A 25,855-nucleotide genomic window follows, 5' to 3' on the forward strand; every position below is an offset into this window, starting at 1 on the left:
CCTTGGTCAACCTGCTGCCTGCAGGGGTTTGGGCTAGATGACCTTGGAAGGTCCCCTCCAACCCAATGCATTCTGTGACTCTGTGTGACTCACTGCAGCTTCTGTCTCCCACCATCTCCTGTGGCCACTCATTCCCAGAGCCTCCTGCAGGACACACTTGGTTGCTCTTTAGTTAAGTCTTCAAACATGGAAAGGCACTGAGAGACTCAACTGATTGTCTCCTGCACAGGAGGTCTCCTCCAGAGAGCACAATCACAGCACAGTGTGGCTGAGCCTGCAGCCCTGGGCAGCTCTTTGGCCTTGGCACCATTCCAGTGGTGCTCTGCTGATGGCCAGCAGGGCAAGGAAAGTTCTAGTCCCCCTCGACTCTGCCCTAGAGAGGCCACAGCTGGAGTGCTGGGTCCAGGTCTGGGCTCCCTAGATCAGGAGAGACAGAGAACTGCTGGAGAGAGTCCAGGGGAGGCTGCAGAGCTGCTGAGGGGCCTGGAGCAGCTCTGGGAGGAGCAAAGGCTGAGAGCCCTGGGGCTGAGAGCCTGCAGAATCATAGAGTCATAGAATCAGTAAGGTTGGAAAAGACCTCAGAGATCATCAAGTCCAGCCTGTCACTCAACACCTCATGACTAACTAAACTTCAAGTGCCATGGCCAATCCTTTTTGAACACCTCAAAGGATGGTGAAGAGCAGCCCCAGAGGGGAGCTGAGCAATGCTCAGCAAGAGCTCAAGGAGCTGTGGGGGGCAAGAGGCTGGGGCCAGGCTCTGCTGAGTGGTGCCCAGGGACAGCACAAGGGGCAGAGAGTGGAGCCCAGGAGGTTGGATGTGAAGAGGAGGAGAAAGTTGTTTGTTGTGAGGGTGCTGGAGCCCTGCAGCAGGGTGCCCCAGGACTGTGGGACCTGGCCCTTGGCACTGCTTGGGGGCTTTGAAGCTTGAGGTGACACAGAAGAGCTGGAGCCATGTGACAGCACCAGCCCTCCAAAGGAATCTGTGTGGGGTTTAGTGCATGTTTGAGGGTCCTACAGTACTCCAGGCCATGCCTGGGTTGCTCCATGGTCACTGCACCAACATCTGTTTCTCCCAGGGAGGGCAGCAGAGCAGCCTGCTGCTCAGCTCCCAGGCACACGGAGCCACGGGGACCCCGAGCTAACCAAGGCCATACCCCAGGCATCATCCAGTCCTGTTTGCTTGCTTGCAGTGGGGTGTTTCTAGACACTGGCACAGCAAACAGGCTCTTGTCAGACCTTGCTGAGAGTTGTTTGCAGTTAGCATCTTCAGGAGGGTTTGCTGTGTGCTGCTGCTGGCTCCTGGCCACCCCTGCGCCAGCAGCCTGCAGTGCTGTGCAGCTTGGGCTCCCAGGACAGTGATTGCCTCTGCTGCTTTAGCAGTTTTCCTTCTCCTCTTTTACCCTTCAGGCAGGTGGTTTCCTCACCTGCTGTGCTTCCCAGGTGAAAGTGCTTGGTGTTCAAAGACAAATAATCACAGAATCACAGAGCTGTCAGGGCTGGAAGGGACCTCAAGGCTCAGCCAGCTCCAACCCCCCTGCCATGGGCAGGGACACCTCTCACAGTATCACTAAGGTTGGAAGAGACCTCGAAGATCATCGAGTCCAAGCTGTCACCACAGACCTCGTGACTAGACCATGGCACCAAGTGACACATCCAATCCCCTCTTGAACACCTCCAGGGATGGGGACTCCACCACCTCCCTGGGCAGCACATTCCAATGACCAATGACTCTCTCTGTGAGGAACTTTCTCATCACCTCAAGTCTAAGCCTCCCCTGGCACAGCTTGAGACTGTGTCCTCTTGTTCTGGTGCTGGCTGCCTGGGAGAAGAGACCAACCCCCACCTGGCTACAGCCTCCCTTCAGGGAGTTGCAGAGAGCAATGAGGTCTCCCCTGAGCCTCCTCTTCTCCAGGCTAAGCAACCCCAGCTCCCTCAGCCTCTCCTCACAGGGCTGTGCTCCAGACCCCTCCCCAGCTTTGTTGTCCTTCTCTGGACACCTTCCAGCAGCTCAACCTCTTTCCTAACCTGAGGAGCCCAGAGCTGGACACAGGACTCAAGGTGTGGCCTCAGCAGTGCTGAGCACAGGGCACAATGACCTCCCTGCTCCTGCTGGCCACACTCTTCCTGATGCAGGCCAGGATGCCCTTGGCCCTCTTGGCCACCTGGGCACACTGCTGGCTCATGTTCAGGCAGCTGTCAATCAGCACCCCCAGGTCCCTCTCTGTTTGGCAGCTCTCAGCCACTCTGACCCCAGCCTGTAGCTCTGCCTGGGGTTGCTGTGGCCAAAGTGCAGCCCCTGGCACTTGGACTTGTTGAATGCCATCCTGTTGGCCTCTGCCCATCTGTGCAGCCTGGCAAGGTCCCTCTGCAGAGCCCTTCTGTCCTCTGACTGACCAACATCTGCTCCCAGCTTGCTGTCAGCTGCACATTTGCTGATGACTGACTCAGTGCCCTCACCCAGATCATCAGTGAAGATATTGAACAGGCTGGGGCCCAGCACTGCTCCCTGGGGCACAGCACTGGTGCCTGGCTGCCAGCTGGCTGTGGCACCATTCACCACCACTCTCTGGGCTCAGCCTCCAGCCAGTTCCTAACCCAGCTCAGAGAGCTGCTGTCCCAGCCAGGGGCTGACAGCTTGGCCAGGAGTTTGCTGTGGGGGATGGTGGCAAAGGCCTTGCTGCAGTCCAGGCAGACCACATCCACAGGCCTCAACCACAGCAGGTTGCTCACAGCCACCTCCAGCCTGGCTGCAAACACCTCCAGGCAGGAGGCTTCCACCACCTCCCTGGGCAACCTGTGCCAGTCTCCCACCACCCTCATGGGGAACAACTTCTTCCTAATACTGAGGTCTTCCTGGGCCTCAGGCTGGTTTAGGAAGGCAGGTGGAGTCCTCTGCTCTGGTTTTGCACCTGGAGATAAGTTGCCCAGGGAGGTGGTTGAGGTCCCCTCCCTGGAGGTATTCAAGGTGAGGCTGGGCAGGGCTCTGGGCAACCTGATCCAGTGGAGGATGTCCCTGCTGACTGCAGGGGGTTGGACTGGATGAGCTCTGGAGGTCCCTTCCAGCCCAGAGCATTCTGTGTTCTTCTCTTTTAAAGTAGGAAGCAGACAGGAAAGTGCAGAACAGGAAGACTAAGGACATGAGTCTGCTAAAATCAGCTTCTTCCAACTGCAGCCTCTGTTGTCTTGGATGTAGGTAGGACCAGAAGGAATAACAGAGGGCTGAGAAGGAGGCTTGGTTGAAGCTGCAGTAGAGATCTGGCTGAAGATGGTTCTCAGGCCAAAGGAGCTGCCAATGCCCTCCCTCACGTGGCTGAACTGCTGGAATTTGGTCATCAGCTGTTCCTGCCCTGTGGTGATCTGCATCCCAAGACCTTGGCAGTGTTGCTCCAGGCAACATGGGGACATGGTTTAATGGCCAGGGTGGTTGAAGGTTGAGGGTTGGACTTGATGGTCTTCCAGGTGCCTTCCAACCCAAGGAGTTGTATGGTAGTGTGAGCTGGTCTGGGGCAGGAGGGAAGGTGGTGAGGTGCTGTGCAGGAGGGTGAGCTGCTGCTGAGCTTCCAGAAGGTCTGGAGGAAGCTGTGCTGTTCCTCCAGGCTCATCAGCACTGCAGGACAGAAAGATCTGCAGATGCTTCTGGCCACACTCAGCCACTTCCAGTGCTGCCCAGGGTGGGTGTCTCTGGCTGGTGGCTCCCATTGGCTGTTTCCAAGTACTCAGCTTCAGTTTCAGGGACTCAAGTGGAATTTGAGCTATCTGCACACAGTCCTTGTGTCAAACCAGATGATTTGCTGCAGCAGGGCCAGGTCTGTGGGGAGAATCAATCTTTTTTATTAGATCAACTGATGTGGAAAAGGCAGAAGAACTTGCAGGGAAGTTAACCCTTCTCCTGGCCTGCATTTGTATTGTGAGAGCAGAGGCAGCTCTCTGCCAGGGGAGGCTGTGCTGTGGGATACAGAATCACAGAACTTCAGGGGTTGGAAAAGGCCTCTGAGCTCATCCACTCCAACCAGCAACCCAGCACCACCATGGCCACCAAACCCTGGCCCCAAGTGCCACATCCAATCCCCTTTTGAACCCCTCCAGGCATGGGGACTCCACCACCTCCCTGGGCAGCCTGTGCCAGTCCCTGACCACTCTGGCAGCAAAGACACTTTCCTAATCTCCAACCTAACCTTTCCCTGACACAATTTCAGGCCTAGTATCCACCTGAGCTTAGGGAGCAGAGCCCAGCTTAGGCTCCAGCCTCCTCTCAGGGAGCTGCAGAGAGCAAGGAGGTCTCCTTCAGCCTCCTCTGCTCCACATTCAACCCCCCAGGCTCTCTCAGCTGCTGCTCCCCAGCCCTGCTCTCCAGACCCTTCCCCAGCTCTGTTGCCCTTCTCTGGCCCTGCTCCAGCCTCTCAGTGTCCTTCTTGCAGTGAGGGCCCAGAACTGCCCCCAGGGTCCATGGTGACTCTTCCTCCACAGGCTTTGTCTGGGTGCAGACAGGGGGGAGCTGTTGGGGCATGCTTGCACACTTCTGTGGGGGGAAGGAGTCACCTCCCTCTGTGCTGGGCCATTAGGTGTTCCTGCTCAGGCAATGGGCTCTGCTCTGCAGCTGACTCATTGTGCAAGTCTGGGGCTGATTACTGAATCCCTCCCTGCCTCAGTTTCCATCAGTGAAGTGTCCCAGATGCCCCCTGCCCCCCACCCCCATTCATAAATCAGGTTCAGATGGCCAGATGAGGTGCTGGGAGGTGCTGGGCAAGTGTGGGACAGCCTTGGGTTAGCCACGTTGTGCTAGGGGATAATACAAACCACATGCAAGCCCAGAGCCTCACAGATGTGTCTCTCTCAGCTGTGGAAGCCAAAGCCTGGGCTGATGATTTAGCACAGCACCAAAGGGGCTGAAACAGGAGGCTGCTTTTCCACAGGTGCACTTGTCACCATTGAAGTCCTCATTTACCAGCAGCCCTGGGAGGCAGCCAGCTATTTCCTGCTGGGGACAGCCCCAGTGTCCTGGGTATGGAAGGCCAGCAATGTAGAGCAAATCACAGAGTTGTTTGGCTTGGAACAGCCCTTTGGGATCATCCACTCCAACCATCAGCCCAGCACCACCATGGCCACCAAACCCTGGCCCCAGGTGCCATGGCCACAAGTTGCTTGAACCCCTCCAGGCATGGGGACTCCACCACCTCCCTGGGCAGCCTGGGCCAGTCCCTGACCACTCCTGCAGCAAAGATTTTTCCTCATCTCCGACCTAAACCTCTCCTGGTACAGCTTGAGGCCTCTTCCTCTGGGTCTATCACCTGATCCTAGGGGGCAGAGCCCAGCCCCCTCCTGGCTCCAGCCTCCTCTCAGGGAGCTGTAGAGGGCAATGAGGTCTCCCTCAGCCTCCTCTCCTCCAGGCTGAACACCCCCAGCTCCCGCAGCTGCTCCTCCCCAGCCCTGTTCTCCAGACCCTCCCCCAGCTCTGCTGCCCTTCTCTGGACCCACTCCATCATGTGGAGCTCTCTATAGCATCCCCACCCTGGCTGTTCCTCACACTTCTGGAGGGGCCTGGCTGCTTCTTTACTTTGATGTGCATCTTGCTGGGCCTGTAGCTGCACTTTGCACTTTCTCAGCTGCCTGAACCCCTTTGGGCATGCCCTAATCTCAGAGCAGAGGCATTTGACAGAGTCACTGTGGCTGCCATGCTGGGTGTTGTGTTACACAGCAATCCCCATTTGCTGAGCAGCAAACTGCTCCTGGGGTGCCAGTGAGTGGGAGCCTGGCAGCCATTCAGCATGAAGCCAGTTCCCAACATGGAAAGGTTTTGTGAGCTGTGGTGGTTTGGGCCCAGGCAATTAACTTTGGTGTGAAGCACTTACAAGTGACTTCCAGCCACATTTCATGCTGAGAGATGACCTTCAAGTGTTTATAGAGCCTGGATGAGGCACTCGGTGCCACGGTTGGGTTGATCAGATGGAGCTGGGTGAGAGGTTGGACTTGATGATCTCAAAGGTCTTTCCCAACCTGGTTCATTCTGTATTCTTCACAGGTTAAGAGGATCAGGCTCTACAGTGAGCCTGCAAAGGGATCTGGGCAGGCTGACTCCATGGGTCAAGGCCAGTGGGATGAGGTCCAGCAAGGCCAAGGGCTGGGTCCTGACTGTGGGGCACAACAAGCCCAGACTGGGGCAGAGTGGCTGGAAACTGCCTGGTGGGAAAGGACCTGGGGGTGCTGGTTGCCAGCAGCTGAGATGAGCCAGGGGGTGCCCAGGTGGGCAAGAAGGTCACCAGCAGCCTGGCCTGGAGCAGCAATGGTGTGGGCAGCAGGAGCAGGGCAGGGACTGTGCCCTTGCACTCAGTGCTGATGAGGCCACAGCTCAAATCCTGGGTTCACTTTTGGGGCACCACAATGTAGGAGAGACTCTGAGGTGCAGGAGCAGGTCCAGAGAAGGGCAAGAAGCCTGGTGAAGGATCCAGCACTAAGTCATGTGGGGAGCAACTGAGGGAACTGGGGTTGTTGAGCCTGGAGAAGGCTGAGGGGAGACCTTCTGGCTCTCTACAACTCCCTGTGAAAGGAGGTTGGATCCAGAGGTTGTCTTTTCTCACAAGGAACAAGAGATAGGACAGGAGAAAAAGGCTTCAAGTTGTCTTAGGTGAGGTTTATGTTGGAGATGAGAACAATTTCTTCCCCAGGGGGAAGTCCCCATCCCTGGAGGGGTTTACAAAGATGTGGTGCTGAGGGCCATGGTTCAGTGGTGCCCTGGGGTAAAGCTTGGACCCAGTGATCTGGAAGGTCTCTTCCAACCCAAATGATTCTGTGATTCCATGACTGTGCTGCTAATTCTAAACTCCCAGGGGGTGTGAAACCTAAGAGCTCCTTTGCCTGCAGGAGGAGGATGCTCCAGCTGCACTCTGGCCCTGGGCTGGTTTCCAAGTGCCAGCACCACCGTGGTGCCAGCAGCAACGCGGGGCAGCAGCCGCCGGTGGCTGTGCATCCAGCCTCTGAAGCTCCCTCTGGGAGTTTCCAGCCCTGGTGTGAGTTTCTTGGCCAGGTTCTTGTTTCCTGGAGCTCAGAAGTGGCAGCTGATGCTGCACTGTTATGAGAACAAGGTGCTGGGGTGGGGGGAACACGTGAAGGTGTCTTTGGAGGTATCCAGTTCCTTCTTGGTTCACTGTGCAGACAAATTGCACCGCTCTGCATGTGGCCATTCTGCACTGGCTGGCTGCTCTCCCTGTTCCTCATCAGTGCTCAGAGGGAGGGTCAGAATTCATGGTCAAATCCTCCACAGCTGTGAGAGTAACCTAATAGTGAGGCTGAGGCTGTGGGGTGAGAGGCGTGGGAGAGGAGGTTGGCTGGGGCCCAGCCTTAGCCAGTGCTGGCCCTGCTCCAGCAGAAGTCTCCCCGGATGCTGGCCCTGCACTCCTGGCTCTCAACCTGCCAGTTAGGAATAGAATAGCATAGCATAGCATAGCATAGCATAGCATAGCATAGCATAGAATAGACCAGGTTGGAAGAGACCTTCAAGATCATGGTGTCCAACCCATCAACCAATCCAACACCACCTAAACAACTAACCCATGGCACCAAGCACCCCATCAAGTCTCCTCCTGAACACGTCCAGGGATGGGGACTCCACCACCTCCCCAGGCAGCCCATTCCAATGGGCAATCACTCTCTCTGTGTAGAACTTCTTCCTAACATCCAACCTGAACCTCCCCTGGCACAGCTTGAGACTGTGTCCTCTTGTTCTGGTGCTGGCTGCCTGGGAGAAGAGACCAACCCCCACCTGGTTACAACTTCCCTTCAGGGAGTTGTAGAGAGCAAGAAGGTCTCCCCTGAGCCTCCTCTTCTCCAGGCTAAGCAACCCCAGCTCCCTCAGCCTCTCCTCACAGGGCTGTGCTCCAGACCCCTCCCCAGCTTTCTTGACCTTCTCTGGACACCTTCAAGTCTCTCAATGTCCTTCTTGAACTGAGGAGCCCAGAACTGGACACAGGACTCAAAGTGTGGCCTAAGCAGTGCTGAGCACAGGGCACAATGACCTCCCTGCTCCTGCTGGCCACACTGTTCTTGATGCAGGCCAGGATGCCCTTGGCCTTCTTGGCTGCCTGGGCACACTGCAGGCTCATGTTCAGCCTACCATCGACCAGCACCCCCAGGTCCCTCTCTGCCTGGCTGCTCTCAGCCACTCTGCCCCCAGCCTGTAGCACTGCCTGGGGTTGCTGTGGCCAATGTGCAGCACCTGGCACTTGGATGTGTTCAATCTCCTGCCCTTGGCCTCTGCCCATCTGTCCAGCCTGTCCAGGTCCCTCTGCAGAGCCTCTCTGCCCTCCAGCAGATCAACTCCTGCCCCCAGCTTGGTGTCATCTGCACATTCACTGCTGATGGACTCAATGCCCTTATCCAGATCATCAATAAAGATGTTAAAGAGCATGGGGCCCAGCACTGATGATGAAGCCTCTTGTAGAGGAGACTTTCAAGGTGGAAGCAGATGGAGCTCCTCCAGCTACCACCAGCATGGTGCCTCTCAAGGGACACTGCTGCTGCAGTGAGCATTGGTGTGTAGATGGAAACAGAGCCACACTGGGTGTGGAGCAGGTCCCATGGTGGAGCTGATGGAGCCCTGCCTTTGGGGAGCACTTGGTCAGTTCTGGGTGACATAGAAGGGGTTTGCATTCTGGAAAGCATTTTGCTGATGGCCACCCTCTGGTTTTCCATTCTGTAATGAGGCAGAGGAGCAACCTGGTGGAGCTGTCCTGGGGAGCTGAAGATCTGAGCTGAACTGCCCCTGCCTAACCCCAAGCACATTCCCTTTAGGAGGTTGGTTTCTTTCTCACCCAGAAAAGCAAGCTCCTCACACAGCCTTGTGCTGGTCCCCAAGGCCATGCAAGTGTCACCTTGGCCTGCAGGGTATGGAGGCCAGCAGACATGAGGGATTTGTGGGGCTCCTCCCAGTGCCCATGGGTGCCTCAGAGAGCAAAGCTGCAGCTGCAGAGAAATGTGGCAGAAAATCTTCCTTCTGCTGCCCAGGTCTCTAAACCATTGCAGGGTTCAAGGGGGTTAGATAAAGGCCTGAAAAGGGCAGTTAGAGTAATGGGCAAAGAATCCCAGCAAGGCTGAGGCTAGCAGGGACCTCTGGGGACCACCCAGCCCAGCCACTGCTCCAGCAGGGCACCCACAGCACAGTGCCCAGCGGCACAGTGCCCAGGGGGGGTTGGAAGCTCTCCACACAAGGACACTCCACAGCCTCTCTGGGCAGCCTGCTCCAGGCCTCCAGCACCCTCACACCAAACAACTTTCTCCTCCTCTTCACATCCAACCTCCTGGGCTCCAGGCTGTGCCCCTTGCTGCCCCTTGTGCTGCCCCTGGGCACCACTCAGCAGAGCCTGGCCCCAGCCTCTTGCTCCTTGAGCTCTTGCTGAGCATTGCTCAGCTGCCCTCTGGGGCTGCTCTTCTGCAGGCTCTCAGCCCCAGGGCTCAGCTGTGAGAGGCTGTGAAAGGAATGAGAGTTGCAGGAAGCCTGGGCAAGCATGGTCCTTGCTGTTCAGAGAGCCAAATGCCTCTGAATTCAGCTCATCCTTCTCAGCTCTTTAAACAATTGTTTCCTTTCTTGGTCTTTCAGCTGCTTTTTAGTCTTGGCTAAAGCAAGCCAGTGCTAGGTGCTCTGGAGGTGGAACCCCTGGTGCTTGCCTGAGCATGCTCCATGTAACATCTCTGAGGTGTGACAGGGACTTAGCATCATGGAATTGTTTTGTTGGAAGAGACCTTGAGGCTCAGGGAGTCCAAGCCTTACCCCAGCACTGCCAGCTCACCACCAAACCATGGCCCTCAGCACCACATCTCCACAGCTTTGGAAGCCCTCCAGGGTGTTTTGTGCAGTCTCACAGTCTCATAGTATCACCAAGGTTGGAAGAGACCTCAAAGCTATCAAGTCCAAGCTGTCACCACAGACCTCATGACTGGACCATGGCACCAAGTGCCACATCCAATCCCCTCTTGAACACCTCCAGGGATGGGGACTCCACCACCTCCCTGGGCAGCACATTCCAATGGCTAACAACTCTCTCAGTGAAGAACTTTCTCCTCACCTCCAGCCTAAACTTCCCCTGGCACAGCTTGAGACTGTGTCCTCTTGTTCTGGTGCTGCTTGCCTGGGAGAAGAGACCAACCCCCACCTGGCTCCAACCTCCCTGCAGGGAATTGCAGAGAGCAAGAAGGTCTCCCCTGAGCCTCCTCTTCTCCAGGCTAAGCAACCCCAGCTCCCTCAGCCTCTCCTCCCAGGGCTGTGCTCCAGACCCCTCCCTAGCTTTGTTGCCCTTCTCTGGACACCTTCAAGTCTCTCAATGTTCTTCTTGAGCTGAGGAGCCCAGAGCTGGACACAGGACTCAAGGTGTGGCCTAACCAGTGCAGTGTACAGGGGCAGAATGACCTCCCTGCTCCTGCTGGCCACACTCTTCCTGCTGCAGGCCAGGATGCCCTTGGCCTTCTTGGCCACCTGGGCACACTGCTGGCTCCTGTTCAGGCAGCTGTCAATCAGCACCCCCAGGTCCCTCTCTGTTTGGCAGCTCTCAGCCACTCTGACCCCAGCCTGTAGCACTGCCTGGGGTTGCTGTGGCCAAAGTGCAGCCCCTGGCACTTGGACTTGTTGAATGCCATCCTGTTGGCCTCTGCCCATCTGTGCAGCCTGGCAAGGTCCCTCTGCAGAGCCCTTCTGTCCTCTAACTGACCAACATCTGCTCCCAGCTTGCTGTCATCTGCAAACTTGCTGATGACTGACTCCATCCCCTGCAAGCTTCTGACCCCAAGGTGTCTTGCAGCCTCGGAGGCTGAGGTGTGACAAAGCTCAAGGCAGAGGTAGAGTTTCAAGCCTGCAATCCAAGCTGGAGACAAGCTGCACATTTGTTCCACACAGGCTCTCTCTGCATGCAGGTCACTGAGGGCTGGCTGGCTCTGGGGGGTCTTTCTGAAAGGCATTCTCCAGTCAAGCACAAGTTGTTTGGCTCCAGACTGTGAGAGCTTCCCTGACCTGTGCTACACAGGTGCAGAACTTCTGCTGTGAGTCCCTGCAGGTGTTATGGTGAGCCTCAGTGCCTCTTGTCCTGGCTGCTTCCTCATTTCCTGGTTCCTTGCACCACATTTTGACTGCACTGTTCCCCTGACTGCTTCTCCCAGCAGTCTGCTCTGGAAGGGATGGGAGCACATCTCAGTTTAGGATGAACTTTCGAGCAGAGTGGGATCCATGGTCCAGCTGGGATCAAAATACTCAGCCAGGTCCAGTCACAGAATCACAAAATGGGTTGGGTTGGAAGGGACCTGAAAGCTTATCCAGTTCCAGCCCCCTGCCATGGGCAGGGACACCTCCCACCAGCACAGGCTGCTCAAGGCCTCGTCCAGCCTGGCCCTGAACACCTCCAGGCAAGAGGCAGCCACAGCCTCCCTGGGCAGCCTGTGCCAGAGTCTCCCCAGTCTCACTGCAAAGAATTTCTTCCTCATCTCCAGTCTCCATCTCCCCTCTCCCAGCTCAAAGCCATTGTTCCTCGTCCTGGCACTCCCAGCCCTTGTCCAAAGTCCTTTCCCAGCTCTCCTGGAGCCCTTCAGGTGCTGGAAGGTTGCTCTGAGGTCTCCCTGGAGCCTTCTCTTCTCCAGGCTGAACAGCCCCAACTCCCCCAGCCTGTCCCCATAGGTTCTTCAGCCCTCTGATCATCTTTGTGGCCTCCTTTGGACCCTCTCCAGCAGCCCCAGGACCAAGGGGTACCAGAGCTGGAGGCAGTGCTGCAGGTGGGGTCTGAGCAGAGCAGAGCAGAGGGGCAGAATCCCCTCCCTGTGCTGCTGCTCACACTTGTGTTGGTGCAGCCCAGGACACAGCTGCCTGCTGCCTGAGGGGTGTCAGCCACTGCTCCCAGCCTGGGACCATCAGCAAACTGGCTGAGGGTCTGTATTGAGATCATTGATGGAGATGCTGAACAAGACTGGCCCCAGCCCTGACCCCTGGGGCACACCAAATGTGTCAGAGTTCACAGTCTCACAGTCTCACCAAGGTTGGAAGAGACCTCGAAGATCATCAAGTCCAAGCTGTCACCACAGACCTCATGACTAGAGCATGGCACCAAGTGCCACATCCAATCCCCTCCTGAACACCTCCAGGGATGGGGACTCCACCACCTCCCTGGGCAGCACATCCCAATGACAAATGACTCTCTCAGGGAAGAACTTTCTCCTCACCTCCAGCCTAAACTTCCCCTGGCACAGCTTGAGACTGTGTCCTCTTGTTCTGGTGCTGGCTGCCTGGGAGAAGAGACCAACCCCCACCTGGCTACAACCTCCCTGCAGGGAGTTGCAGAGAGCAATGAGGTCTCCCCTGAGCCTCCTCCTCTCCAGGCTAAGCAACCCCAGCTCCCTCAGCCTCTCCTCACAGGGCTGTGCTCCAGACCCCTCCCCAGCTTTGTTGCCCTTCTCCGGACACCTTCAAGTCTCTCAATGTCCTTCCTAACCTGATGCCTTTGAGCTAGCAGCTCCTACATCCCCAGCAGCATTTGTTGCCTCAGCCCCCAACCATTCCCTGCTCAACCTGAGCGGCAGAGCCGCACTGGGCAGGGATCTCACAGCTCCTGCTTGCCTGGGAAGAGCTCATGAGCTAATTCCAGATGGGAGAAAGAGATCCATGGGGCTGTGCAGGAGCCCAAATCCCCAGGCTGGGAGCAGTGGTGGAGCAAATTAGTGAGTGGTGTGGGAGTGTGCATGTGGGAAACGTTAACTGAAGCAGTGTGAGTGATGGGAGCTGGGGAAGAGCAGACCTGGGGGGGCTGGGGAGGGGGAGGGGGGGCTGGGGGTGGGTTGGGTTCCTTTGCCAAACCCAGAAGAGAAAAAACATTGGGAAGAAAAAAAAGAAACTGCCCTGGAAAATGTGAAGGTTTGGAGCAGTGAAAGATGGGTTTGGGTCAACCCAAATGAGTTCACTGGAGCCCAAGCAAAGCATTCCTTTGCATTGAAGGCTTTAATTAGGTCATTGGAGTTTTAATTGGAGCTGTGAAATGAAGGCTGTTGCAAAACCCCAGGACTGAGAGGGCTTAGTCAGGAGGCCACAAAAGCAATCTGGGGGAAATATTGCAAAACCCTGAAAAACTGCAGCAGTTTTCTCTCCCCCCCCCCTCCATTTGAAACCTTCTCCCAGGCTGGAGCTGCCTCCTCCAAGAGCAGTTTGGGTGTAAAGCTGCTTTGCACTCAGGCTGTTCTCACAGGCACTCCAAAAAGCACACAGTGAATCACTGCTGGTCCAGGGACACACAGAGAGGCAAGAGCTTTCTTCCCTGCTGAGGGGAGCAGCCCTGAGAATGCAGTCTGAAGCTTTTACAAGGAGAAAAAGCAATCTGCAGGCAGCCCTCAGGAGGAGGGAGAGGTGAGCTGGCCCCGAGAGGCAGCCAGGAGAGCTGGGGGTCAGGGTGGTAGAGATAGGAGAGGGAGAGGTTACAAATGATGGCATTCAACAAGTCCAAGTGCCAGGAGCTGCACTTTGGCCACAGCAACCCCAGGCAGAGCTACAGGCTGGGGGCAGAGTGGCTGAGAGCAGCCAAACAGAGAGGGACCTGGGGGTGCTGATTGACAGCTGCCTGAACATGAGCCAGCAGTGTGCCCAGGGGGCCAAGAAGGCCAAGGGCATCCTGGCCTGCAGCAGGAAGAGTGTGGCCAGCAGGAGCAGGGAAGTCCTTGTGCCCTGTGCTCAGCACTGCTGAGGCCACACCTTGAGTCCTGTGTCCAGTTCTGGGCTCCTCAGGTCAGGAAAGAGGTTGAGCTGCTGGAAGGTGTCCAGAGAAGGGCAACAAAGCTGGGGAGGGGTCTGGAGCACAGCCCTGTGAGGAGAGGCTGAGGGAGCTGGGGTTGCTTAGCCTGGAGAAGAGGAGGCTCAGGGGAGACCTCATTGCTCTCTGCAACTCCCTGAAGGGAGGTTGTAGCCAGGTGGGGGTTGGTCTCATCTCTTTAGCAACCAGCACCAGAACAAGAGGACACAGTCTCAAGCTGTGCCAGGGGAAGTTTAGTCTGGAGGTGAGGAGAAAGTTCTTTACTGAGAGAGTTGTTAGCCATTAGGATGTGCTGCCCAGGGAGGTGGTGGAGTCCCCATGCCTGGAGGTGTTCAAGAGGGGATTGGATGTGGCACTTGGTGCCATGGTCTAGGCATGAGGTCTGTGGTGACAGCTTGGACTGGATGATCTTTGAGGTCTCTTCCAACCTTGGTGATTGTGGAGACTGTGACACTGTGAAGTGGAGGCATTTAGGCAGTGCTCTCCTGGCAGGGATGGGGAAGGGTCTGTGTGTGATGGGGAGAAGCACAAATGTTCTGGAGCTGTTCTGCTCCATACTGATAGGCAGAGAACTCCTCAGCCATCAGAGAAGCATAGCCATAGAATGCTGTGAGTGGGAAGGGACCCTCAGAGGTTGCCTTGTCCAAGCCCTGTGCACTGAGCAGGGACACAGAATCACAGACTGGTCATAGAATGGCTCAGGTTTGAAGGGACCTCAGAGATCATCCACTGCCAAGCCCCTGCCATGGGCAGGGACACCTCCCACCAGCACAGGCTGCTCAGGGCCTCATCCAGCCTGGCCTTGAACACCTCCAGGCAGGAAGCCACAGCCTCCCTGGGCAGCCTGTGCCAGAGTCTCCCCAGCCTCCTACTGAAGAACTTCTTCCTCAGCTCCACTCTGACCCTGCTCTGCCTCAGCTCCAAACCATTCCCCCTTGGCCTGGCTCCAGACACCCTCAGGAAGTCTCTCTGCAGCCTTCCTGCAGGATCCCTTCAGGACCTGGCAGGCAGCTCTGAGGTCCCCCTGGAGCCTTCTCTTCTTCTGCACAGCCCCAGCTCCCTCAGCCTGTGCTCACAGCAGAGCTGCTCCAGCCCTGGGAGCATCCTTGTGTCCTCCTCTGGCCTCACTCCACAGCTCTGTGTCCTTCACCTGCTGGGGACAGCAGAGCTGGAGGCAGGATTGGAGGTGAGGTCTGAGCAGAGCCAGGGGGCAGGATCCCCCCTGCTGCCCTGCTTCCCACCCTGCCCTTGAGGCCAGCATCTTTCAGTAGGTCAGGTTGCTCAGAGCCACATCAAGTTTGGCCTTGAGTGTCTCCAGGGATGGGGCCTCAGCCACCTCTGTGGGCAACCTCTGGCAGTGTCTCACCACTCTCACTGTGCAGAGCTTCCTCCTGATGTCCAAACCATATCTGCCCTGCTCCAGTTTACCATTCACAGGCTGCTGAAGGCCTCATCCAGCCTGGCCTTCAACACCTCCAGGGAGGAGGCAGCCACAGCCTCCCTGGGCTCTTTGCACAGCCTCCCAGTTCCTCACACTGAAGAGCTTCTTCCTCAGCTCCAGTCCAGCCCTGCTCTCCCTCCATCCCCCCTTGTCCTGATACCCTCAGGAAAAGTCCCTCTGCAGCTGCAACAACTTTCAGCCTGTAGAATCCTGATGTGAGAAGTGTGGGGGAGAGCAGATCCCTTTGGTCAGTTCTCTGAGCCTCCAGCTCATAGCTGTGAGGATCCTGAGCTGTGCTGGTGGTCACACTGAGTGGAGATCTTGTGGGACTTCATCAGGGCTGCTTCTGAACTGTGTGCTGCAAGGGAGCAGCCTGTGGCTTTCAGGAGTTGTTTGACCCAGAAAGAGAGCAAGGAGGAGGATGCTGTCTTCCTCCATCCTTCCTTCCATGTCTGCTCAGGGGTGAGTCCCAGACTCTCTCAGCCACTTCTGTACTGTGAAGGCAGCTGCTCAGTGCTGGTGTGACCTTCACATGTCTGTGTGTGCTGAGGTGAGAGCAAGACCTGCACAGGCTGCAGAGCTGGGGAGAGAGCAACCTCAGGAAGTGCAACCAGAGACAGTGCAGGGTCCTGGCCCTGGGGAGGAACAACCTCCTGCAGCAGCACAGCTGAGGGGGGACCTGCTAGGAAGCAGCTCCAAGGAGAAGGAGCTGGGAGTGCTGGGGGACAACAAGGTCCCCAGGAGGCAGCAATGTGCCCTGGGGGCCAAGAAGGCCAAAGGGGTTCTGGGGGGCATGGAGAAGAGGGTGGCCAGCAGGGCAAGGGAGGTTCTCCTCACAGCCTGCTCTGCCCTAGGGAGGTTACATCTGGAGTCCTCCATCCAGGTCTGGGCTCCCCAGTTCAGGAGAGACAGAGAACTGCTGGAGAGAGTCCAGGGGAGGCTGCAGAGCTGCTGAGGGGCCTGGAGCAGCTCTGGGAGGAGCAAAGGCTGAGAGCCCTGGGGCTGAGAGCCTGCAGAAGAGCAGCCCCAGAGGGGAGCTGAGCAATGCTCAGCAAGAGCTGAAGGAGCTGTGGGGGGCAAGAGGCTGGGGCCAGGCTCTGCTGAGTGGTGCCCAGGGACAGCACAAGGGGCAGTAAGGGGCAGAGAGTGGAGGCCAGGAGGTTGGATGTGAAGAGGAGGAGAAAGTTGTTTGTTGTGAGGGTGCTGGAGGCCTGGAGCAGGCTGCCCAGAGAGGTTGTGGAGTGTCCTTGTGTGGAGAGCTTCCAACCCCCCCTGGGCATTGTGGTGCTGGGCACTGTGCTGTGGGTGCCCTGCTGGAGCAGGGCTTGGGCTGGGTGAGCTCCAGAGGTCTCTGCCACCCTCTGTCATTCTGTGCTCCTCTCACTTGGTGATCCTGCACCACAGGAAACTCAGGGAGCTTCCACTTACAGAGGAGTTCCTGCTCCAGCTCACTGGGGCTGAGCTGTGGCCAGGGCATACACGGTGCTCTCAGGAGCCCTCCCCTCCTGCAGCTCTGCAGAACTTTGATGCTCTTTGCTCTTCAGAGCAGAGGCTTCTGTGCAGCTCCAGCCCTGCTGCTTTGCATGGCTGCTGTTAGCCCTGTGCCCTGCTCAGAGCCTGCTGCAGAGCTCCAGCCCCCCCTGGTCCTAAACAGGCACAATTAGCAGAGGCCATCAGCCAACAGCTGAGTCTCATTAGAGGAAAGGTGTTGAAAAAGCAGATCCCAGGTTGGCTGTGATGTATGGCTTGGGCTGCTCTCCCTCACCAGCACTGGTGAAAGCTTTTGCACAGGGCCAGAGCATAAACTACTTAGGGGAAGGAGGCAGGAAGGGTCGAATCAGACAAATCAAAGAGGGGTGGAGATGCCAGCCCAGGCTGGCTGACCCCAAGGGAGGGCCACAGGGGATCTGTGCTGCTGTTCCTGTGGTGGAATTGGACTTGAAGTGCCTGACAGTGTGGCTGTGTGGGGGTGTCCTGGCTGAGCTCTCTGTGTGTGGCAGTAAGGGAGCAGTGCTCTGCTGGCTTGTCTTGTGAACATCCCCAGAGAAGCCCTCAGGTGCACAGCATCTCAGCTGCTCACCCAGCTGACAGCAGAAGTCAGCTCTGCTTCCTTCAGGAGTTTTGAGCTTCCTCCTTTTCCCTTGTGCAGAAAGAGAGTCCCTGCACTAAGTCAGCTGCCTTCACTCTTGCCCTCCCAGACTCTTGCAGACTAATCTGAACTTGGCTTAGAGGAAGTTGTCTACTAACAGCAAAGGTGGTATCACAGTACCACAGTATCACTAAGGTTGGAAGAGACCTCAAAGATCATCGAGTCCAGCCTGTCACCACAGACCTCATGACTAGACCATGGCACCAAGTGCCACATCCAATCCCCTCCTGAACACCTCCAGGGATGGGGACTCCACCACCTCCCTGGGCAGCACATCCCAGGGGCCAACAGCTCTCTCAGTGAAGAACTTTCTCCTCACCTCAAGGAGGTCTCCTGCTTCCTTTGAAAGGCAAAACACTCTTTGAACTGGACCTGCTGAAGAGAAAGCTCTGGGGAGCCCTCAGAGCAGCCTTCCAGTACCTGAAGGGAGACTACAAGAAAGCTGAGGAGGCACTTGTGACAAGGGCTGGGAGTGCCAGGACAAGGGACAATGGCTTTGAGCTGGGAGAGAGGAGACTGAGACTGGAGATGAGGAAGAAATTCTTTGCAGTGAGGCTGGGGAGACTCTGGCACAGGTTGCCCAGGGAGGCTGTGGCTGCCTCCTGCCTGGAGGTGTTCAGTGCCAGGCTGGATGAGGCCCTGAGCAGCCTGTGCTGGTGGGAGGTGTCCCTGCCCATGGCAGGGGGCTGGAGCTGGCTGAGCTTTCAGGTCCCTTCCAAGCCAACCCATGCTGTGATCCTGGACTGAGTTGTGTGTCAGTGGTTTGCATCCCAAGCCATAACAGCGCAGTGCATGGAGACCTGCTCTGAGCAGTCCTGGTCACAGAGCTGCTGGTGTGGAGTTAAAGCTGTTGCACTGTGTGTTGTGGAGCTGCTCAGCATGGGCTGATGACACAGAGTGGTAGGGCTTGGAAGGGACCTCTGAAGGTCATCCAGGCCAAGCCCCCCTGCCAGAGCAGGGGCACCTAGGCCAGGGCACACAGGGACACACCAAGGGCCTTGAAAGTCTCCAGAGGAGACTCCACAACCTCTCTGGGCAGCCTGCTCCAGGCCCCCAGCACCCTCACAGTCAAGACCATTTTACTTGTGTTGAGATGGAGCCTCCTGGGTTCCAGGCTGCCTCCCCTGCCCCTTGTCCTGTCACAGGACACCACTGCAAAGATCCTGGCCCCTTCTTGCCCCCCACCCCTCAGACATTGATAGTCATTGATCAGATCCATCTCAGTCTTCTCTTCTCCAGGGCTCCCAGCCTTTCCCCATAAGACAGGACCTTGATGCAGCTCTGGTTTGCCCTCCCCACCAGGAGGATGACCAATTTTGTCCCTCTCTGTAGAGTGTGATGGAAGTGGTGGGGAAGAGGAGAGCTGCCAGGCAGCTTTGATCACAGCCACTAAATGCATTCATTTATTTCTCCACATGCATCTCACATTTGGTCATGTTTCATCCTCTGACCTCCAGTCCTTCACCAGAGAAACTTCACCCTGCAGAGGGATGAAAGGAGAGCTAAGACCTGGAGGAGGGCAGAGGATTGTCTGGAGCCCCAAGCAGGCTGAAGCATGAGCTGCAAATGGGATTCTTCTGGCCCAGGGCTGGCCTGTGTGCTACACCCCATTTGCACTGCAGGGTTGGAGTTTCTTCTGATGGCAAAATAGGGCCTGGAAAAAGCTGGCTGCAAAGAGCTGATTTGTTTCAACACAGGCTTTGTGAGGCCAGACTTCTCTCCTCTTTCATATGCTGCAAGCCACCTCCTCCTCCTCCTCCTCCTCTTTGAAATATGAATTTGGGAGTCATCCATCAAAAAAAGGGAGACAGAGCCTTGATCCCTTGACTTTGGTTGAGCTCTGCAATTTATATCTCCTGAGCATCTGGCTGCAGGGAAACCAAAAGCCCTCTGAATATTCTGCAGAGGCTCTGCACAGGCAGAGGAGTGTGGGCTGGCAGCACCGAGGTGCCAGGGGGGTTCTGTGTGGTTCTGCACCAAACTCTGACCTGCAGCCCTGTCCTGAGCATTGCCCTGGGTGATTTTTTCACTTCTCTCACTGCCACTGAGACAATTGTCCTGAAATCATTAGAGCCCCATGGGGAAAAAGTTGTTAGCACTGCTGGGGCACATTAGCAAGAGCATGGCCAGCAAGCTGAGGGAGGTTCTCATCCCTCTCTGCTCTGCCCCATCTGCAGTGCTGGGTCCAGGTCTGGGCTCCCCAGTTCAGGAGAGACAGAGAACTGCTGGAGAGAGTCCAGGGGAGGCTGCAGAGCTGCTGAGGGGCCTGGAGCAGCTCTGGGAGGAGCAAAGGCTGGGAGCCCTGGGGCTGAGAGCCTGCAGAAGAGCAGCCCCAGAGGGCAGCTGAGCAATGCTCAGCAAGAGCTAAAGGAGCTGTGGGGGGCAAGAGGCTGGGGCCAGGCTCTGCTGAGTGGTGCCCAGGGCCAGGCCAAGGGGCAGCAAGGGGCAGAGAGTGGAGCCCAGGAGGTTGGATGTGAAGAGGAGGAGAAAGTTGTTTGGTGTGAGGGTGCTGGAGGCCTGGAGCAGGCTGCCCAGAGAGGTTGTGGAGTGTCCTTGTGTGGAGAGCTTCCAACCCCCCCTGGGCATTGTGGTGCTGGGCACTGTGCTGTGGGTGCCCTGCTGGAGCAGGGCTTGGGCTGGGTGCTCCCCAGGGCTCCCTGCCAGGCTTAGCCTTGCTGGGGTTCTGGATTTTCCCAGGTTAGCCCAGCACAGCTGCCTGAAGGCTGCCATGGCAGGCTGGGTGCTGAAGTCACCTTCATGTCAGCAGTGTCTGGGTGAGTCTGGAGGTGTTCCTGTGTGACCTGTTCTAGGTGACCCTGCGTTGGGGGGGGGTTGGACTGGATGATCTCCAGAGGTCCCTTCCTACCCTCCCCCCATTCCCTGATCCTGTGATCCCAGGTTTCTAGTTTAGAGTGAGGAGTTTTCAGAGCTGGGAGGCTTTCAGCCTGGGGCAGTGGCACTGTGCAGCTCTTGCACCCTGGGGGCACTGCTTCAGCTTTCAATCCCAGGCTGGTCGAAGGCAGTGACTCCTGGGGCAGGTTCAGTGAGCTCCTGCTGGCACAGGGGATGTGAGTTGTTCTCCAGCAGGCTGAGGCTACCCCTTCTCTGGTACATGAGGGCTTTCCTTCCCCCCCAGCTGCAATGCTCTGCAGGGTGGGGGTGCAGAGGTGTGCTGGGAGAGCAGCAGGAGGCAGCAGGAGACAGAGAGGGTGTCACAGGATCTGCTGGGACAGCCTCCTGCTCATTATCTCAATCATTTATCCTCCCTGCTGGAACACTTCTCAAGCAAATCCTGCCATGTGTTTTGAGGTTGGGCTTCATGGAGTGCAATCACAGCTCCAGCCTCAGAGCTGAGCTGGGAAAATGCAGGTCTGCCAGCTGGGACCTGGAGGGAAGCTGACTGTGGTTCTGTGCAGCCCCCAGTGATGGATTTCTGCTGATATGGAAAGCATCTGCTCTGGGGTTCCAGGTCAGAGAGCTGGGGTGTCTGCCCCAGCCTGACATGCCCTGGGTGTGGAATGATGATGTGAGGTGCTCCAGCTCATTTTAAAACAGCAAATTGCTTTAGCTTCAACCTCACAGTCCCAGGCCTTGGGGCTGCCAGCTGTCAGGGTTAGCCACTGAGTCCTGCAGTGCATGGTGGTGCTCTGTGCTTGGGTTGCCACCACCATTGCTGCAAGGACAGGCAATGACCCCAGACCTTGCAGCAGGCTGCCCCTGGGGTGTTGTGAGTGAGCACTGGGGGCAGAGTGGCTGAGAGCAGCCAGGCAGAGAGGGACCTGGGGGTGCTGGTCGATGGCAGGCTGAACATGAGCCAGCAGTGTGCCCAGGCAGCCAAGAAGGCCAAGGGCATCCTGGCCTGCATCAGGAGCAGTGTGGCCAGCAGGAGCAGGGAGGTCATTCTGCCCCTGTACTCTGCACTGGTTAGGCCACACCTTGAGTCCTGTGTCCAGTTCTGGGCCCCTCAGTTTAGGAAGGAGGTTGACTTGCTGGAAGGTGTCCAGAGAAGGGCAAGAAAGCTGGGGAGGGGTCTGGAGCACAGCCCTGGGAGGAGAGGCTGAGGGAGCTGGGGTTGCTTAGCCTGGAGAAGAGGAGGCTCAGGGGAGACCTTCTTGCTCTCTCCAACTCCCTGAAGGGAGGTTGTAGCCAGGTGGGGGTTGGTCTCTTCTCCCAGGCAGCCAGTACCAGAACAAGAGGACACAGTCTCAAGCTGTGCCAGGGGAGGTTTAGGCTGGAGGAGAGGAGGAAGTTTTACACAGAGAGAGTGATTGCCCATTGGAATGGGCTGCCTGGGGAGGTGGTGGAGTCCCCATCCCTGAAGGTGTTCAGGAGGAGACTTGCTGGGGTGCTTGGTGCCATGGGTTAGTTGTTTAGGTGGTGTTGGATGATAGGTTGGACACCATGATCTTGAAGGACTCTTCCAACCTGGTTTGTTCTATTCTGTTCTATTCTATTCTGTTATTTGGATGAAGTTTCTGTCTCTGCTGGGCTGAGTAATCATCTCTGTGTCTGAGAGCATCATCCCTCTGAGGCTCAGCTGAGTGGAATGGAATGGAATGGAATGGAATGGAATAGAATAGAATAGAATAGAATAGAATAGAATAGAATAGAACAGAATAGAATAGAATAGAACAGAACAGAACAGAACAGACCAGGTTGGAAGAGACCTTCAAGATCATGGTGTCCAACCCATCAACCAATCCAACACCACCTAAACAACTAACCCATGGCACCAAGCACCCCATCCAGTCTCCTCCTGAACACCTCCAAGGTGTCCCCAGGCTTAGCTGGCAGGGTGGCCTCAGCAAGAAGCTCTCTTGCAGCAGGATGTCCACTTCCTGGATTGGTTAAATATCTTCTGGGCCCAGGCTGAGTTCCTTGGTGTGGGTCTGGGTTTCTGGGTGTGTCATGAAGGAAAGGATCAGAGTTGAAATCCAGCCTGAGCTGAGTTCTGTCTGACCTGAGCTGGGCTTTCCATGTTTCAACAGAGAGAATCAGAGAATGGTAGGGGGTGGAAGGGACCTCTGGAGGTCACCCAGTCCAAACCCCCTGCCAAAGCAGGGTCACCTGGAGCAGCTCACACAGGAACACATCCAGACACTGCTGACACGAAGATGATGTTAGCCCAAAGCTCACTGTGCTGTGGCACTGCTGCTTCCTCCCCACCTCTTTGATTTTATTCGTTTAGATCTAACCTTGTGAGCTGCAAACACACCTGGGAGGGCTCTGAGCCAGCCCTCAGGAGCAGAGGGGGCTGGGGGGTTGGTTGGTGATTGGAGGGGAGCAGCCTCCTCCTCGCTGGGAGCTGGCTGGTTCAGCCCTGTGCAGAGGGGCAGTACAAACCCTTCTTGATGAGCTGAGCTCTCCAAGGAGAGCTGAAGCGATCAATCCACCTCAGGTCGTGCTCAGAGATGGTTTTCAGACAGTTCCAATCAGCCTCTCTGAGCCTCTGGGGGTTACTCATGTGTGCAAGCCAGCAGAAGGGAGACGAGGAGTCCATGGCTTCTCTCCTCTGCAGCACATCTGGTGCAGCTCTGGGGAGCACAGCATTTGTTCAGCCTTATCACTCTGTGGGGATGAGCAAGATCAAAAGCATGAAGCTGGTTACAAGCAGAACATCATTCCCTGCTGTACAGCCCTCCAGCAGACCCAGCCCCAGCGGCCTCCCTCCCTCCCTCCCTCCCCCAGGGGACAGAGCACTTCTGGCTCTTGTGTATTCCTGGGGTGGTGCAGGCCAAAAAGGATTGCCCAAGATCTCGTGCAGGGAGCACAACTGAGCAAATGTTGGCTAGGAGAAAGTCCAGGTCAGTCCTGAGCTGTGAGGAAATCCATCCTCCCAGTGTTCCTCAGGCATCAGATGCTTTGTCTGCAGAGTGCTGCCTGTCAGGAGGGGGAAGCCCTGTGTCTGGTTCCTCTGGAAGCCCTGTGTCTGGTTCCTCTGGGAAGCTACACAGCTCCTCGTGGAGGGGCAATGAGAGAAAGGCTTTGGATGTTGCATGCAGTGGGCTGCTGTTTGCCACTGGCACTCCAGCAATCTTCTTAGGCTGGAGCTGACTGCTGTGGACGAGTGGAGCCTCCTGACCTTCCCAGCCAGGAGCCAACAGCTTTGAGGTCTGAGAGCCACCAGCACACAGCTGGGGCTGCAGAAAACTGCAGTGTCTGTGGGGGAAGACTCCTTGGGGCTGCCTGTGCAGAACAGGGCAAAGCTTGTGAAGGGAGGACAGCTGAGGCCTGGGTTTAGCCAGGCCAGAAGGCATTCCCCACTCCTCCCCATAGGCAGGCACTGAGGTTACTCAACATCCCCTGCAGCAGTCCAACCTTTGTGCTGCCAGCCCAGCCCCAGCCTGCCCTGGGCTGAGCCCCAGCAGGGTGGGCAGCAGGGGCAGGGAGGGGATTCTGCCCCTCTGCTGTGCTCTGCTGAGACCTCCCTGCAGTGCTGGGGCAGCTCTGGAGCCCTCAGCACAGACAGGGAGCTGGGGGAGCAGGGCCAGAGGAGGCCACAGCAGTGCTGGCAGGGCTGGAAGCCCTCTGCTGGGAGCCAGGCTGAGAGAGTTGGCCTTGGGCAGCCTGGGGAGGAGAAGGCTCCAGGGAGAGCTTCTGGTGGCCTTGCAGTGCTTCAAGGGGAGATCAGAAAGCTGGGGACAGACTTTGGAGCAGGGTCTGTTGGGACAGGCCAAGGAGGGATGGTTTGAACTCCAAGAAAGAGACTTAGTCTGGCCTGGGTTGCCCAGAGAGCTGCCCCATGGCTGGCAGCAGTGCAGGGCAGGTTGTGTGGGGCTGGGAGCAGCCTGCTGGGGTTGGGGCTGTCCCTGGGGGCTGCAGGGGGCTGGGCTGGATGAGCTTGGAAGGTCCCTTCCAAGACACTGTGCTGTGATTCAGTGATGCCAGGGTATGCAAGGAGAGATCTACCACATCCACAACGAGGGGGCAGGGATCTGAGCCCTCTGCCAGCTCCTCCTGACAGAGCCAATTCAAATGCCTCTTGCTTTCAGCATGTGTGAAGGTTGAGCCACCAGAGCTGTTCAGAGGGAGGGTTCCAGGCCTGGAGGGATTGTCTGTGCTGGTTGTGGGGTTATGGAGATGCAGCAGGGAGCTTGGACACTTCAGTGGTTGTGGGAGAGGCTCAACAGACTTTGCTCAGCGTGGATCTGAGTCTTGCAATCTTAACAAGTGCAGGAGGCTGAACCCTGTGTGATTTGTGTGGGCTGCACCCCCTAAGTCCTCAGGGCCATCTGTGAGCCCTGGACAAGCCCAAAAGCAGAGCTTTTGTCCTCCTTTTCCAGCTGGCTGAACCCTTGGATATTAAAAACTTGATATTAAACCCCTTGGATATTAAAAACCTTGGCAGGTTCCTTCCCACCCAAACCATTCTATGATTCCATGAGCCCCAGCCTGAGCTTCACCTGAGTGTTGTACTAAGAGGCTGAAGAATTTTCCAGGTCAGCCTCCCCAGCCCTGTGGCAATAGCAGGGTCAGGTCCTGCTTCCATGCAACCTGCTCTGGCCCTGGAGAAGCCAGCAGAGAAGCATTTCTGCTCCATGGCACGAGAGATGGCAGAAATTCATCACCTGAATTGGGATGCTCTGCTCTCTGGCACAATTCATGCTGCAGGTCATCCCTCTCTGTTGATAGGCTGCTTCAGAGCTCCTGCTGGGTGAGTGCTCCAGTCTGGAAAGCTGCTCTGGGAGCTGGGAATGGCAAGGGCTGGGATTAAAACCTCTGTGCAGTTTTTTAGCCTCCTTCACTCATTTAGGAATGCTGAAGTGCAAACAGAGGCAGAGCAGCAGGTCTTGTGTTTAGATAAGTGATCTCCTCTGCATCAAGGGATCATTTTTTACTGCACTGAGAGCCTATTAAGCATGGCCTCAGAGCCCGAGTTCAGCAGGAGCCAGCTGTGTACTCCTGCAGCCAGGAAGGACCAGCAGCTCAAGGGAGCTTCTCCTCCCCCTCTAACCTGCCCTAGTCAGGAGTCCTGGGTCCAATGCTGTGCTCCCCAGTTCAAGAGGGACAGAGAACTGCTGGGGAGAGTCCAGGGGAGGCTGCAGAGCTGCTGAGGGGCTTGGAGCAGCTCTGGGAGGAGCAAAGGCTGAGAGCCCTGGGGCTGAGAGCCTGCAGAAGAGCAGCCCCAGAGGGGAGCTGAGCAATGCTCAGCAAGAGCTGAAGGAGCTGTGGGGGGCAAGAGGCTGGGGCCAGACTCTGCTCAGTGGTGGCCAGGGCCAGCACAAGAGGCAGCAAGGGGCACAGCCTGGAGCCCAGGAGGTTGGATGTGAAGAGGAGGAGAAAGTTGTTTGGTGTGAGGGTGCTGGAGGCCTGGAGCAGGCTGCCCAGAGAGGTTGTGGAGTGTCCTTGTGTGGAGAGCTCCCAACTCCCCCTGGGCAGTGTGCTGCTGGGCACTGTGCTGTGGGTGCCCTGCTGGAGCAGGGCTTGGGCTGGGTGAGCTCCAGAGCTCCCTTCCAGCCTGATCCATGCTGGGTTCTGAGATTATATTAACTTTTGTTCTTG

General features: G+C 56.8%; 1 protein-coding gene across 6 annotated transcripts in view; it reads left to right on the forward strand.

Annotated features, from left to right (window-relative positions):
• Nucleotides 1–25,855, forward strand: part of COL26A1 (collagen type XXVI alpha 1 chain) — a 247,439-nt gene that overhangs the window by 151,089 nt on the left and 70,495 nt on the right. The gene's annotated exons all lie outside the window — the stretch shown is intronic.

The sequence above is a fragment of the Melanerpes formicivorus genome, unplaced genomic scaffold (assembly GCF_026170545.1).
Source record: "Melanerpes formicivorus ecotype bairdi unplaced genomic scaffold, bMelFor1.0.p_v2 SCAF_88, whole genome shotgun sequence".
Lineage (NCBI taxonomy): Eukaryota > Metazoa > Chordata > Aves > Piciformes > Picidae > Melanerpes > Melanerpes formicivorus.